Here is a 17,060-nt window from a genome sequence, read left to right on the forward strand (position 1 = left end):
AGCTGACACCCACGGAAGAAGGAAAAGCGCTTCTCTTTACGCTTTATGAAATTTTCGGTTAGGCTGTGGGCTAGACACAATGATAAAAAAAATGTCTTTCCTGCAATAAACCCGGAGGTCCGTAATTGTGTCAGTAAAGTTGGCGTCGGTGGAGCTTGTGTGCGTGGCAGCCCGTTGAGTTTGCGCCGGCCTCTTTTTAGAGTTTGCGCCAGCCTCTTTGTTTTCGTCCCTCTTTTGTCCGACGCGCACTGGTTCCTACGGATATCCCAAAGGCCATGATTTCATTAGGACGAAAGCAGCGAAGACCACCCGAAAGTGAGTGGGAACACGTCTCCAGTGTGTTTCACGCACACTAGTAGCTACGGAGAACGGAGACCAGGATCGCGTTAGGGCGAAAGGTGGGAAAGTTAGCCAAAGGAATGCATGAGAAAAGGTTAACATCACTTGGTCAATATCGTTCGAACGGCTTTGTCAGCTTCTGAATGCACAAGCACGCGCATCTAGTGAGATGCACCTAGTTACCTTGTGCAGGTGCGTGTAGATATTTTAACGAGTTTTGCTCTAATACAGACAATATTGCGGAGAGCTAGACAATATTGCGAAGAGGGAACATCTTAAGCGAAGCAGAACAGACACTTTAATGCGCAGAAGCATGTGGTAACAGTACAGGAATATCAAAAGCAAGATTAGATTACAATCTTAATAAGGGCCTGTGGACCGCAAATGCGTCGTCTGTTGTGATAAGAAGCAACACCGCATAACTGTCACTAACCTGCAAGGCACCCACTGAACGAATTCTTGAGCACAGTCGTTATCTTCTATGATGGCTTTTCAGCATAATTTTTACGGACGCCAAAGTACGTATACGCGCGCTCGTTTCGTGGTTTCTAGTTCAGACACCTGGTTACAACCACCACCGGAGGAAAATCGCGTAGCTAACAATGCGGCACCAATAATAGATGCTGTCGAACACCTGCAGTACGCCACGGTTAGGTGCGAGGCCCATGAAAACGCGCACACCGCCGCTGGACCGCCTGAACGGTGCCGCACCGCACTACATCAACAATAACAAAACGCCGCCATTGTGCCCAGTGAATATGGCTGCGCGTGACATAATTTCCGCCACATTTTTTACGCCCTGCGCCGGTTGCGCATGCCCTCTCCTTACCTTTCCTTCCTCCGTGCTGACACCTCTCCCTCTAGCCCCCAAAAAATTCCACCATACACGGGGCACCAATCTAGATAGTCAAGTAGCCAAGCCATTCCAAGCCAATAAACTGTCAGGTTAGGTTAGTGGTTCATAAGGAAAAGGAAGAAGGCACCTAATTTCTGTCTGTCTATAGGCGATGCGGCGCAGTGCCTTATAGGGGTGGGGGGAAAAAGGGATAAAAAGAATAGAAGGAAATATATGAAGAAATAGAGAGGCAAGCGACGGAAAATAGAAGGAGATAGGAAAGTGGGGATCCGGTCGAAGCAGTCCAAGGTTGGGGCACCACAATGGGACAGCTGCACGGCGTCAGGAGACCGCTGAGGGCGAACCAGTCGGCGGGAGCTACGCTGGCGTCGGAGATCGCGAGGGCACGACCGTCCAGCTTGAAATCCTGCGAGCGAATGTCAGGCCAAGGCACGGCAGTGACTGCTACGACACGCAGTCTAAAACAATCTAGAAGTTTCTCAAGCATTCGCTGCCTGCACCGATCAATTTTTCACGGGTATATCGATCATATGAAAAAGAAATGAGCGAGTGTGGAATATCACCGCTACTATATACAACCAAATCTCTTTCAACGACTCACTCACAACTTTTCTACACGTACCCAATGGGAAAATCAACCATAAAAATTAAGTCATACAATAAACTCGGCTGTTATAACTAAAACAGTTGTGATTGTCACATTCGTTTGACATCATGCTGTTAATTGTCGCCTGTGCGTATTCTTGCACAACTTGTTTCATTTGGAGTACAAGTTCGTTTTGCAACAATATTTCCGGGTGCAAAGTACGCCTTTGGTTCTCTTGAGAGATCACAATATGCACTAAACATGCAGTTTATGTAGCTGCAATTAATATCCAAAACTTGGTTCCCTAGATTCATCAACTGCAATAAATTTTGTTGTGCAGTGACGTGGAACATGTTTGTGCACAGTACACATTAGGAGATATGTGACGATACTTGAAGTCATCTGCAGTATTAACTAAACAGTTATACTGTCCTTCTCTGCAAATCTGATTATTTTTTAAATGCATAGTGAAAAGTTTTTACCAATTAAATACCAAGCATTTCTACACGTATATATATATATGTGTGTGTGTGTGTGTGTGTGTGTGTGTGTGTGTGTGTGTGTGTGTGTGTGTGTGTGTGTGTGTGTGTGTGTGTGTGTGTGTGCGTGTGTGTGTGTGTGCGTGCGTGCACCCTTGGTCTCTGGTTTTATCTCTTTCACTGTTGAAACAAAAACATATGTATACTCTGTTCTTAATCCAGATAACCCAATTAGCAATTAGTCACTAAATTCATTCTAATTCTTGGGACGTACTTATACTGTAGAGAAGAAAGTATTTCTTTGCTGTGTTTTATACATGGCTACAGCAGTACAAGGGCAATGCATACACCCCTGACATTAACAAAGCCATAAAGGAAACCAGGGTGTGAATATTGCTTTATTTTAAGTGCACAAGATTGTGATATCCTATTACATATGAGTGCTAAGTCTTTGGAATCATTTGTCCTTTCTTCTTCCGCTTTAGAATTTCTGGCATGTTTTAAACTTCATGCAAGAGTGGTATACTCATTTTTTGTTGTTTTGTTATAGAACCTATGCATACCGAAGTGGAGCTCCTGCTTCAATACTAGACTCTGAAATGAACGCTGCCTCATTTATTGTGTGGAGCACTTTTTCACTATGTGCTTAGTAGCACACACTGAGGGTGTAATACTGAATACATCTATTTTAGGGGATAATCGTGCAGCACTCTAGATAAATTAGAGAGAAGGCAACAGACACAACATGAGTCTGACATTTTCCCCGTATCTTTTAATTATGGTGCTCTTTGATTTCTTTCTCATAAAGAAACTGAGGCATAATTCAGTCTTGGCAATTTGCAGCCCAGTCCCATCTTGATACAGGCTACTGTACATAATTTTTGTAAAACAGGCAGGGTTGTGAAATATATATATATATATATATATATATATATATATATATATATATATATATATATATATATATATATATATATACATATATATATATATGTATATATATATATATATATATATATATATATATATATATATATATATATATATATATATATATATATATATATATATATATATATATATATATATAGTGAAGGTATGGGATATGGCACAACGGGAGCGTTGTCAACAAGGATAAATATATTTATTTCCCAACAGTTTCGGGGGAGGGGAGGGGAGGTCCTCCCTTCATCAGGGGATGAGTTATACTGACATGAACTTCCAAACTTCGTTGCTGCCGCGTCCCTCTCGCCTTGAAAGATGTTTGCGAGAGTGAGAGGGAAATAAAATAACAAAAAAGAGGGGAGAAAAAAGACGAAAAAGAAAAAGAAAGAAAGTAAAAAAGAGGAAGAACCACTGTCAACACTGAGAACGAAACGAACTGTCCGTGCACGTCCACATACGGTTCTTATCACGTGCTGTTCAGTTCTCGACGTGTGTCGGGCCACCCAAGATTGTCGCCGCGGTGCCGGGAGGGTCCGTGACGGCGTGCGTAAAGAAAGGGTTTCCCCGTAATGGGTCGGTCGGCGTGCGGCGTGCGTAAAGGAAGGTCGGTAATGGGTCGGTCGGTTCTTTACCTTTAATCTTCGTCCGTTTCCCTTCAATGGTCATCAAGTGGTAGGCGATCGTAAACACTTTGTATGTGCATGTGGAAAAAAGAAAAAAAGAAAAACAAAAAACAAAGGACAGTGTACACGTACGAGTCAGTCAGAAAAAAAGCATGGTCTCCAGCTATCAATCTTTGTCACCAATTTCCTCCTGGCTTACTTCTCGGAGGCAGTTGAGTTTTCCGGGGTCCTCGTTGATGCCGGCTACTAATGTTCGAAATTTGAAAATGAAATATGCATCACGCTCTTCGCGCTCGCGTCTGTTTGAGAAACCAGACTACAAAAGAGTTACGCTGATATTTTCAAAACTGTCGTTTGGCAGGCGCAGATGTCTAGATAAAGGTAGCTTCGGCAGTGAAGTGGCCGTGGTACCGGTGAATATTGAACCGCAGCCGAAATGGCGTGTCTGTTTGGCTGATATATTCTTGTCCGTAGATGTTGCAATGTAGCATGTATATTACGTTACTGGAGTCACAATTAAGGCTTTCAGTTATGCAGAATTTGAAATCCGAGAAGTTCGCTTTGGATTCACGTGTTGTGACCATCTGTGGGCATACCTTGCATCGAGCTTTTCCGCAGGGATGGCACCCTGATTGAAATTTGGGGGTGTTTGTTTTTGCTCTGACAAGAATGTCCTTCAGATTTTTATCCCGGCGGTACACCACATGAGGTGGCTTCGCGAAAATAGAAGTTAGTCGTTTGCTTTGCCTGATTATGTTGAAATGGCGGGAAAGTATGTTGTTGATTCGTGGCGCTGATGAGGAGCAAGTTAGTACAAGGTTCGTTTGGGAAGTCGTTTTAGATACTCTGTTTGGTCCCTAATTATATCATTCCTGTTCACGTTGCGAGCACGTAGTATGGCATCGTCAATAATGTCTTCCGGATAATTTTGTTTCAATAAGGAATGCTTTAGATGTTCCGCGTGTCTGTCAAATTCCCGCATATCGGTGCATATTCTTCGGTACCGGTAGGCCTGAGAATATGGAATACCCGTTTTGCAATGCTTTGGGTGGCTGCTGTTGAAATGTAGGTACATTTGACGGTCTGTAGGCTTTTTGTAAAGGTTTGTTGACAAGCGGTCATTTTTGACAGTGACGTCCAAAAAGTTAATGCTAGTTTTGGAAATTTTGTGCGTGAATTTTATTGACGGGTGGCACTTGTTAAAATCCTCTATGAAGCGGAAAAGACTTCCCTCATCATGGTTCCATATCCTAAGTCAAATGAATGCGAAATATTTGATGACGATGGCAGAGAGATAAGTGATCATGAATCAATCGCGAACCTTTTTAATGAACACTTCAGATCGGTTTACACTGAAGACAATGGTACCTTGCCAACTTTTGATGTCTCCTTACCTCCCATGTCTGATGTTGTTATCTCGGAAAGGGGTATCTTAAACATGTTACTGAAACTAGACACGAAAAAATCACCTGGTCCTGATTGCATACCCAATGACTTTTTAAAAAGGTATGCAGAATGGACATCAAAGTATTTGTACGTACTGTTCTGTAAATCATTACTCGATGGTGAACTACCGCATGATTGGGTAACTGCCCGAATTAAACCATTACACAAAAAGGGAAACAAAAACCAGGTCGGTAACTATAGACCAATTTCATTAACCTCAACATGTTGCAAAATATTAGAACATATAATACACAATCATATCGTAGAGTTTCTCAACAAACACAATTTCTTAACTAGACATCAGCATGGATTTAGAAAAGGTTTTTCAACCTGCACTCAGCTAGTTGAAACCGTACATGACTTTGCGAAAAGTATTAACCACGGCAAACAATTAGATGCAATTTTTATGGACTTTGCCAAAGCCTTCGATAAGGTTTCCCACAAAAAATTACTTTTTAAATTAGAGAAAATACTTAAAAACAAAAAGTTAATGGGCTGGCTCTCTTTCTACCTAACTAAACGACAACAACTTGTTTCTTTTCGCGATTGCAACTCAAAATATGTAATGGTTGGTTCTGGCGTTCCCCAGGGCTCAGTTCTAGGGCCTCTACTGTTTCTTTTGTTCATTAATGATATTGTAGAACAAATTCCTGTTAAAGTGAAACTTTACGCAGATGAGTGTGTTTTGTATTCTGAGGTTCATAGCACATCCGACCAACTTCTGTTAAATCAGGCATTTCAAAAAGTAGCCTCCTGGTGCGAGGAATGGCAGATGGTCATTAACTTTGATAAAACTGTTTTTATGCGAATTACACACAAGAAAAAACCTTTGCATTTCAGATACAATGCTAACAACACCTTTTTGACTGAAGTCACTAATTATAAGTACTTGGGGCTTTACATATCGAATGATCTCTGCTGGAACAAACACATTACACATGTAACGGCCAATGCAACTTACAAACTGTTTTTTCTATGTCGTGCTCTCAAACTATCCACTCCTTCTGTCCGCCTTTTAGCGTACAAATCAATTGTTTTACCAATATTAGATTACGCCGCTATTATATGGGATCCTTTTACTAAGACTAACATTAACAAACTAGAAAAAGTGCAAAAAAGAGCAGTTCGTTTTGTCTACAATAATTTTTCGAGGACTTCCGTTACTGACCTATTAAGCAGAGCTCAACTTTCACCTTTATCATTAAGATACCGTAACTTAAGGCTTAAGTTTCTGTACCAACTAATTAACGGCCACTATCAAGTAGACATAGCCGATATTTTTGCTTTTTCTTCTGGCTACTCTACCAGGCAGAGACATGACCTCACCATAACCCCCTTTCCCACACGCAATAATTACTTTAAGTATTCATTTTTTCCTCGCACCATAGTCGAGTGGAACAAACTAACTAATGCAATTGTTTCAGCACCCTCATTGGCATTGTTTTCCTCGAAATTAGAAAGTGCACTAACCAGTTGATTTGTTGAATCGTATTACATACCACTGTATATGCTTGTATAATTGTAGTCTTCTATTTTTTATTGTATGATATTGCCAGTTGAAGTTTGTATTTGCCCTATACACATTGTATAACCTGTATATATTATATGTCATTGTACTTGCCATTTGTTCATGACTAACTTCATGTACCACCCTGCTAAAATCACCAAAGGTGATTGCAGTATCTGTAAATAAATAAATAAATAAATAATAAATAAAAATATCGTCTAAGTATCTTCTGTAGTAGAAAGGTTTCAAGGTGCGTCCCTCAATGAATGGGATTTCAAGTGAAGCCATAAAGGTGCTCGCGAAGTTTGGGGCCATTTTCGTGCCCATTGCAGTGCCACTGACCTGAAGGAAATGCTTGCCATTGAACTCAAAATGGTTATAATTTAGTACAAGTTCAAGAAGTGTAAACAGTACCTCGCCACTTACACTAGTTGATGAGTCAGATTTTACATATTCAGAAACCATAGCCGCTATTCCGTCATGGTGGGGTATGTTGGTGTACAGTGAGCAGACGTTCATGGTCACCAGAAAACTGCCGCCTGGGATGTCGAGACTTGAAGTTTCGCAGATGAAGTGGTTTGTGTCCTTTAGGTAATAGGAAAAATTTGGGGGGATGTTTTTTATTAAGGAATTGATGAATTCTGATATATTTTCTGTTGATGTGCTGTTACTGGATACTATCGGACGTCCCGGATCGCCTGCCTTGTGTATTTTGGGGAGCAAATAGAATCGACCGGGACCAGAATGGGCCGGTAACATTGCTTTTAACATTTTGCCGGTAATTTTCTCGTCCCGGCGGAGATTGTTTAGGGTTACTTTTATCTCCCTTTCAAATTCGGGAGTCGGGTCCGTTGGAAGTTCTTTGTAGAATTTTGTGTCTGATGGCTGTCGTTCCCCTTCCTTTAAGTAGTCCGACGTGTTTAGAATTACTATGCAGCCCCCTTTATCAGCCGGTTTGATAGTAATTCCAGTGTTTTTTCGTAGTTCATCGAGTGCCCTTCGTTCTGACTTTGATATGTTGTTTCGAAATGGCCGATTTTTTTCATACGCTCTGATGATATCTTTTTGAACTGCTGATATATACATTTCGAGGTGTTTGGCCCTCTGCTCATGCAGACACCACGATTTGTCACCACCAATCACTCTATTCTCGTCCGTACAGTCCTTGCGATCATGAAAGTATTCACGGAGGCGGAGATTACGCGCAAAGTTATTGAGGTCTTGGTACAGTTCAAATTCATTGAATCTACCGGATGATGGACAAAAGGTTAAGCCTCTCGACAAAAGTTGAAGCTGAGCGGGTGTTAGTGTTGTGTTTGACAGATTGAGGACATTTTTCTCATAAGTTTTCGGCTGCTCTTGGCTATCACGTGGCACGGGAGTGTCAGCGTCATATTCGAGAGTAAGGATGTTTTGATTAGGATTGCACTGTAGTTTCGAGTTCCCATTTTTCTCCTCAAAGTTAGGTTGTAATACGGGTGGTCCCTGGCGTTCTTGTACGGCCTCATTTCCATTTTCCTGTTGCAGAGCAGTGGAGCTACTGCAGTCCCGCTTGAATTTTCCATCTTTTACTACTGAAATTTCGCCTTCTTCTTTAGTTCATATCTTTCCAGTTCTCTTGCCTCATGCTCTCCGAGATTAGATACCAATTTCTGCGTGGCCTCCGTGACACTGTATTCGGCGGCCTTACGCTCACTATGGTCCGCAATGACCCGAGTCAGTTGCAAGGACGCTTCTAGTAATATTTTTTCCCACTTTCCCCTTTCTGCTTCACTTAGTGTAGACATTGAGGGGTTCCAGTCTAGGCGGAGGCCCTTAGGTGCGATTTCGTGAGATAGATATTTGGTTAGTTGTTCCGCGTGTTTTTCGTATTGCACCCGCTTTTCAATGACTTTCCTAATCGAAAGAAATGAGTGGGACCATGCGTGTTTAAGACTGCCCGTAGCTTTTGTTTCCTCGTGTCATTTGGAAGCCGCCGCCTTGGTCTTCGCCGCATTCGTCCGCCTGGTGTTGCAAGGCCTCGCTGGTGGGAGTGGCGACGTCGTCACTGCTGGGAGCCTGGATGGCTCTTTGTGTCCCTCGGCTCCCTGTTGTTGAGTAGGTTTGGCACTGGAGTTTGCCGTGCAAGCCGTTGCCGCCGATCTCTGACTCACTGGTGGGACTCGCTGGCCTCGCTGGTGGTAGTGGCGACATCGTCACTGCTGGTGCCCTGGATGGTCCCTGTGTGTCGCTCGGCTCCTTGTTGTTGAGGGGGCTTGGCAATGGAGTTGTCCGTGCAAGCGATTGCCGCCGATCTCCATGCCGCCGACGTCCATCGCAGCTGCACCCTCGTGTGCTGTGCCAGCAGCGCGACTCCCTCGAAGCTTGCATGTAAGCCGTCAGCAGCCAGGAAGCGGCGCAGCGGGAGTGTTGAGAAACCATGTTCGACGTAATAGACGCCTGCTCCCAACAACCCGTAGTGGCAGAGACGGCGGGCCCCTCTGCTGAATCGCTGTACCTCCATATTAAACCGATTCATTGATCGCCAGTTCGAGTCCCGCCGTCGGCGATTGCGTGAGCGAGGTAGTGGCAGACTAAGATGCAGTGTCTTGATGTTCGGGTGCATCTGCCTCATTCGCTTCAATGCCTCCCTCAACGAATCCAGTGAACTTGAAGAGCTCGTCTTCAGGATGTCCGTGGTGCCCACATGCAGAAACAACGGGTCCACCCGGTAAGGTAGGTACTCAAGTAGCGCCGGAATGTCCGAAAACATAGCACCACCATAGGAGATGAAGCACCGCGTCGATGAGTCGTTCGGGCTGAAGTCCGTGTGGACGTACCGCATGATTGAGTCCCCGATGACGGCACACTTCGTAGGGTAATTTGGATATCTCCGCGACAAATGCTCCGTTGATGATGTACTGGCAGCCATGGTTCAGGTCAGTGGGAGTAATAATTCAATGGGCCAGTTAGTCTTCGTGAAGGTATGGGATATGGCACAACGGAGTTTGCACTGGAGTTTGCCGTGCAAGCCGTTGCCGCCGATCTCTGACTCACTGGTGGGACTCGCTGGCTAGCTGGCCTCGCTGGTGGTAGTGGCGACATCGTCACTGCTGGTGACCTGGATGGCTCTGTGTGTCGACATCTGTGCCTGCCAAACCACAGTTTTGAAAATACCAGCGTAAATCTTTTGCAGTCCGGTTTCTCAAACAGACGCGAGCGCGAACAGCGTGAGGCATATTTTATTTTCAAATTTCGAACATCAGTAGCCGGCATCAACGAGGACTCCGGAAAACTCGACTGCCTCCGAGAAGTAAGCCAGGAGGAAATTGGTGACAAAGATTGACAGCTGGAGACCATGCTTTTTTCTGACTGACTCGTACGTGTACACTGTCCTTTCTTGTTTTTTGTTGTTCTTTTTTTCTTCCTTTTTTTCTTCCTTTTTTTCTTCCTTTTTTTCTTCCTTTTTTTTCTTTTTTCCACATGCACATACAAAGTGTTTACGTTCGCCTACCACTTGATGACCATTGAAGGGAAACGGACGAAGATTAAAGGTAAAGAACCGACCGACCCATTACCGACCTTCCTTTACGCACGCCGACCGATCCATTACGGGCAAACCCTTTCTTTACGCACGCCGTCACGGACCCTCCCGGCACCGCGGCGACAATCTTGGGTGGCCCGACACACGTCGAGAACTGAACAGCACGTGATAAGAACCGTATGTGGACGTGCACGGACAGTTCGTTTCGTTCTCAGTGTTGACAGTGGTTCTTCCCCTTTTTTTACTTTTTTCTTTTCTTTCTTTTTCTTTTCATCTCTTTTCTCCCCTTTTTTGTTTTTTTTTCTTTCTTCAGTTCCCTCTCACTCTCGCAAACATCTTTCAAGGCGAGAGGGACGCGGCAGCAACGAAGTTTGGAAGTTCATGTCAGTATAACTCATCCCCTGATGAAGGGAGGGCCCCTCCCGAAACTGTTGGGAAATAAATATATTTATCCTTGTTGACAACGCTCCCGTTGTGCCATATCCCATACCTTCACGAAGACTAACTGGCTTATTGAATTATTACTACCACTATATATATATATATATATATATATATATATATATATATATATATATATATATATATATATATATATATATATATATATATATATATATATATATATATATATATATATATATATATATGTATAAGGCTTATATGCAGAAGAATAACTTTGGTTGCCGCAAGGTTATAAATATGAAAGTAGATGCGCTTTCACATAACAACTGTTTATTGTGCCGACGTTTCAACAGGAACCATATATACATATATATATAAGGGAAAGAAGTGTATACCTAAGGGCTCGTTTTTCCGTGTTTCAACACAATAATAATGGGATCTAACAGACAGTAATGCCAAGGAATGTACAGGGGAAGCTATTAGAACCAATGGAATGTAAATAAGAAGAAAGAAAAGTGGATGAAAAAATAACCAGCCTGCTGCCGGCTGGTTATTTGGCTACATATTTTGTAAAACGTGGAAAAAGCACTGCTAGCAATTTGTACCTGTGTTGTAATTCGCACAGAGATCGCTTCATCAAACATTTCTTGTACAGCAGAAAGTGTTTTTATTTACTGCATTGCATAAAAGCATAAAACATGGCTAGAACTGTACATGGACTGTACATGCATGTGTGGCTTCGACAAAACCACACAGGAGACAGAATTAAGAACATTCATTTGAAGAAGTTTATTTTAAGGCACACAAAAATGTCACATTCTACTTTGATACTGACAGGTAAGAGATCGACGAATCCAACTTTTTTCACACATACTGTGAACAAATTACAAAATTTTTCGTTGCGACAAACTTGTCCAGCAAGAAGGCAAGATCCAGTGATTTGTGCAACATGGTAATCTTGAAACAAGACACACTGGTTGGAAGCTCGTTACAAGTCACTTCATGATTGTTTTCCAGGAACACATGCTTTCTTAGCCATTTTGCCATAGCAAAAATGCCGTCCTAGACAAGGCACCCAATATGTGAGGCTTTAAATGTACGAGTGTTTTTTGGGTGCATTGGAAACTACTTCATAGAGAAAAGGACAATAAATATATCTGCCATAGAATACAGTGTATACCATAATATAAATGACAATGCACCTTCTCCTGCGGCTATGTGAAGCACGATAAAAATAAGGCACATCTTTCCTTTAAGGTTGAATACACGTGGTAGTTAAGCTTTCAGAATTGAGACGTTGTAAGGCACTGCTTTCATATATTAAGCACCCTCTTGCAAAGCAAATAGTATGTACAGGAACAAAGCGGTGCCAGCTATGTGCACGTGTGAAAGAAGACTACGTTCGTGTGGTTCGTGTTTTCTGGGTTTCTGCCTAAACCAGCTCATTGTGGCTAACACTTTGTCAATAATAATAACAATTCTTCGTAGGTGTACTCGCTTGTTGAATTGTAACAACCTGTAAAGATGTGACTGCCGTGGCCGAGATCAAACTCCCAAAGTTCGGGTCGGCAGACGAGCATCTTAGCCCCTGATCCACCATGGTGGATGCAACTTTAAGCAGTCGTGTGGCTCTGGGGTAGAAAAATTGGCTGCTTCACAGAATGCCTGGATTCACTTTTGGCTTTAACTGTGATTTTTATTCTGTATGGTCTAGAAATATTTTACTCTTCGGCATTGTCACTGAAACAGGCAGCAGAATTTTTTTTGACGTAAGCTTTTAAAGTCATCATGGTAAGATTTCCAATGTTTGTTTTACCGATACTAGAGAATAAAGCCTTACTGTGGGCTTACGACCTGTGGGACATGCCCAAATTTCATGGGTCATGGGTATGCACCAGATGTGTATGGGAAAGGGCTTTGTGATTTACGCGACAGGTGTTTCATGTCATTCAAGCCATGACGCGTAGTCATGTTTGTCTTACACTCATATTCTTATATGCCAGTTTTGGTACTTACTAGTAAAGAAAGTGATCACCCGAGCACCCAGACGCAGGCAGCTAGATAGATAGATAGATTGAAACGGTCAAAATGTCTTAATTTTGCTAAAAATTGCTTTGATACTCGGATGGTGCACACACACTTAAGAACAAATTGGAAGATCATTTGGAACATAGTCAAAGATTGGGCATGTGACAACTTTTTCATATATTAGGATTGTACCTGTTTACGCAGAGCATTGGTTTACAATGGGAGAACAGAAATAACTATCACCACGATCGGGAACATGCTCTCTTTGGCCTCTTGTTCATATTTGTCTTGCTGTGCTTTGCTCCCAGAACACATGCGCCAATACATCCGGCATGGGATGCATTTAGACTGATAGACTAGAGAATGAGTGCAAAGAGAACAAATTGTTGGCAAGAAAAAATCTCAACGAGACGGCATTCAAATCTATGTACTCACAATCTGAAAAAAAAAAACCACTCCGCTATCCAGGCATGCTAGCAAAAGTTATCATAGCTTTTTAAAGTATAGAGTGCAAGGGGATTGGAAAGATAAGTGAGATTGAGGAACAGGGGAAAAGGTGGGGAGAAAAAAGGTGTCGCATAGAAAGAATGAGGAAGGAATAGAATCAAAAAGTGAGGGAGAAAGGCGAAAAAAGAGAAATAGAATGGAATCTAAAATAGAGACAAAAATAAATTGTAGGAAAGAAGACAGAAATAACAGATAAAAAGAAAAAGAGGAAGAAAAAATACTAATATCACAAAAACAAGAAAGTTTCTTCAGTGTCTTTTCTTTGAGGCTTGGTATCACTATTGCAAATCAACCTCAATTTTTTTTGTCCCATTGTTATCACGTGAGAACAACTTTCGTCAGTGGTTGCAGAATAAATCAAAAGCCTGAAAAACGTGTCCTGCCGACTTTCTTGAGTGACCAAGCCTCCACAAAACAGTTCGAAGCCAACATTCTTACCCTACTGACGAGGCCCTGCGATCAACCACAGGGATCGTCTCGGCAGAAGAATACAGACATTTCTTTTTTTGTCGCTATAAAATTTCGCAAGGCAGCAAGCGAGCATGTTCAGAACTTCAGCAGCTGTTTTGTACTTTACAAGGAAGAAAGTAGTGTCATTTTGCTAGAGAGCTCTCGCACTTATTCTTGCCTCTTGCTCTTAATAACGTGTTCAGGCAAATCCCACAGATGTAATTGGTCTCAAGCTTTTGTTCCACAAGCACCCCATGCAGCCAGAACGTACCAACGAAGTGAATGTTCTTTATTTTGTAATCAGCATCAATATTTTAGCCATTCCGATGTCGGTATCATCATCGCTTTTGAATTTTAATGACAAATCTCTCTCAGAAATGTCCCATATGTAAGATGCGGTAAAAAGGTTTTTTAAATTACATTACTTGACGTTTTTCACCCCCTCCTCCACATCAAATTTCTGCACCATGCTAGCCTTTTCAGGACTAAACTTTGTGGTTGTGGTCCACCAGATCAGGGGAGTTTAATACTTTCGGTTTCCTTCTAATGGTGTGCGTTCTCATAAGGTTAGTTGCGAGATGGCGCAGTGGTGTGTATTTGTTCTTCCTGCGTCCTTGTTTTTTCGCTGTGTCAATTTCAACATGGATACAATGCATCTGTGCAGAGATTTGAAAATAGGCAACACAACAGCAGATAAAGCAACCCCAGTGACACAAGGACAAGCACAGGCTTCCAACTGAAATTTTATACAACATACAATATATAGCCCACATCCAAAATATAAACTTGCTTATGGTAAGAAAAATAACTTAAGTGAAAGTACACTGAAACAAACTGTAAAAAAAACTAAGGCAAAATAGCACATGATGATGAATAGAGGTAAGCCAGTTCTTTAACAGATAGGGACATCGAAGGTTTAATGTCACCAGCCTACTTTATGTTCATGCAGCCTTACTGATAATCCTGGTGCTATCATAAAGGTGAGCTGCAATAGCTTCTATATTCTCGAACAGAGGCTGGCAACCACATTCTCAACAATCAAAAGCCAAAGAACCATCTCTATCTATGGTTTTTACCTTTTGACAATGTTCGTGCAACCGTATACTTATGCACTTGTCTCTTTGACCCACATAACTGTGTCCACAGAACCAAGATATGCCGTAATCTATGCCTCCTGCACAGTCAACAAAGTTTCCGGGAAAAGATTGGCTATGGTTCAAAGCTCTGTTGACATCACAAGTTAAATTACATAAATGAGATTGCTCATTCAGCGCATTGGTAAAACGAGAAAGTATCTAAACATATGGTTACAGAGAAATTTGCAAAAAGTAAAATACATGAATAGAGACATTTCTTTGGGTTCTCATAATTAGAAATACGATTCCCAATGCCTGTTTGAGAAAACACAAGTTGTTATAACTCATCCTGATGATAGCATCCAGAACCTTCAATACTTATGACTGCAAAGAGCTGGCTTACCTGGATTCATTTGCATGTTCTATCTCACCGCTTTTCGTTTTTTTGTTTTTTGTGGTCTTAGTGATTTTATGCTTCACTTCAATTTTTTTTCAGCATAAGCATGTTGTTTTCATCTCGGGTATAGGCAACACAATTGGGAGTTGAGATAAATTTCAATTGGATATCGGCGCTAATTCTCGTCTCACTTGAGCTGCTGTATTTACCACTGAGCAGTTTGAAGTATGAAATACAAACAAGTCCGCAGCCACATATGTTGTTCCATTCGCAGAAACCCTGGGGTGCTTGCCGCACGCTCAAAGTCAAATGTTTTAGGGGCGAAGCTCCTTAGGGCGCGCGCTGTGCGTCCCCTGTAGCCTGTATGTAGCCACCTCTAGTTTAGTTCTTGCAGTGTTCACTAGATGGCGGTACCGTCCCCTGTATGTAGGGGATTGCTGAGGCGCCTTCGTCGAGGTCGGACGTGTTTTTGGAGAGCTCCGGAATGACAGCTACAGATAAGTGTTTTTGCATGTTTCCAGCTTGCCTCTGTATGTAGCGTTATGAGAACGTAAGGCGCTAGCGTAAAGCTTGATTAGGTCTAGTACGGTGACGTTTTTTTTTTTAGTATTCTGTACTGTCTTTTTTTTTCTCCAGCCACCACGTGGCTGAGGCCTGCGCGTAGACCGACCACGTGCATGCGCAGGTGCTGTGAAGTGTAGCGTATTTATTTATTATTGTGGTTCTTTTTGGCTTAGACCAGTGTATTTTAGTACAGTTTTCTAACACGTGGGCATCGGTAAACTGAGCTAGCCATGGTCAAAAAGACCGTAAAGTGTTCAGAGTGCGGGATAGGGAGGAAGGTGGAAATTAGTGCGGAAGAGAAAGCAGAAGATGACGCCAAGTGTAGACAGTGCGAGTTCGAGGAGAAAATGAAAAATATGATGGCGGTCCAGAGTGGGCTCATGGAGAAAATCGCAGAGCTGGAGAATGCATTGGCGAAGGAGCGAGAGAAAACGTCAGCCATGGAGGAAAGGCTCCGGGCAGCCGAGAAAGGCCTATCGAAGGTCGTGAAGGGGAACGAAGACGCAGGTGACGGCGGAAGCATTATGGCGACGACCCCCCGTGCGGGAGAGATGAGGGAAACAGGCATGACAAAGGCAGATACATTGGCCACAGGGCCAAGCTACCGGGAAGTAGTTTTGAGGGAGGGAGGGAGCAAACCAGCAGCCGTGACTCACGCTAGTCACCTAGTCAGCAGCCAGGTGCAGGTTTCAGAAGGAATGTCTGAACAGGTCATCATCGCCGGTGACTCAAATTTAGTCCGATGCGCAGCGGCGATCAAAGAAAGGGTGAAAGGCGACAAGAGAGTTGCGATAGGGACGTTCCCAGGACAAACGCTGGGGACAGTAATGAGTCAAGCGGGTGAACAACTCGCAGGTAAAGCTAACAATCGTAACCTCATTGTAATTGCGGGAGGGTTAAATGACGTCCTGAAAAAAGAATCGTCAGGACTAGCGACGACCTTGGCGAAAGGGGTGGATGACATGCGCACCGTGTCCCCCCAGGTGCAAATTGTAGTATGCACAGTACCGGAAGTACCAGTACGCAACGTCAACCTGCAAAGAGCGGTAGTCGACGCAAACAAAGAGATATGGCGAATTAGTCGAGAGAAGGGTTTCGAGGTAGTGGATTTAAACAGGGAAGTGCACAGGTGGGGTGGATTCCAAAGAGACAAGATTCATTTCGATAAGAGGCTTGGACACGAGGTGGGCTGGCGACTGGCAGGACGCGCAGTAGCTTTTTTGGGGGGCTCACGGGCCCTTCGGAGTCCGGGGTAGCTCGTAACAGGGAAACCAACCAGGAGGACGCTTTGACAGGTAGAATTGCGAAAAACCAGAAAAAAGGTAAAAG

At 42.9% G+C, this 17,060-nt stretch overlaps 1 long non-coding RNA gene across 1 annotated transcript in view; it reads right to left on the reverse strand.

Annotated features, from left to right (window-relative positions):
* The window catches only part of LOC142776744 (uncharacterized), a 30,951-nt gene extending 29,814 nt beyond the window's left edge, over nt 1–1,137 (reverse strand). Inside the window, exon 1 of the long non-coding RNA XR_012887776.1 lies at nt 773–1,137. This is a non-coding gene — a long non-coding RNA (uncharacterized LOC142776744). The remainder of the gene's footprint in view (nt 1–772) is intronic.
* Between the last annotated feature and the right edge of the window lie 15,923 nt (nt 1,138–17,060).

The sequence above is a fragment of the Rhipicephalus microplus genome, chromosome X (assembly GCF_043290135.1).
Source record: "Rhipicephalus microplus isolate Deutch F79 chromosome X, USDA_Rmic, whole genome shotgun sequence".
Classification (NCBI taxonomy): Eukaryota; Metazoa; Arthropoda; class Arachnida; order Ixodida; family Ixodidae; genus Rhipicephalus; species Rhipicephalus microplus.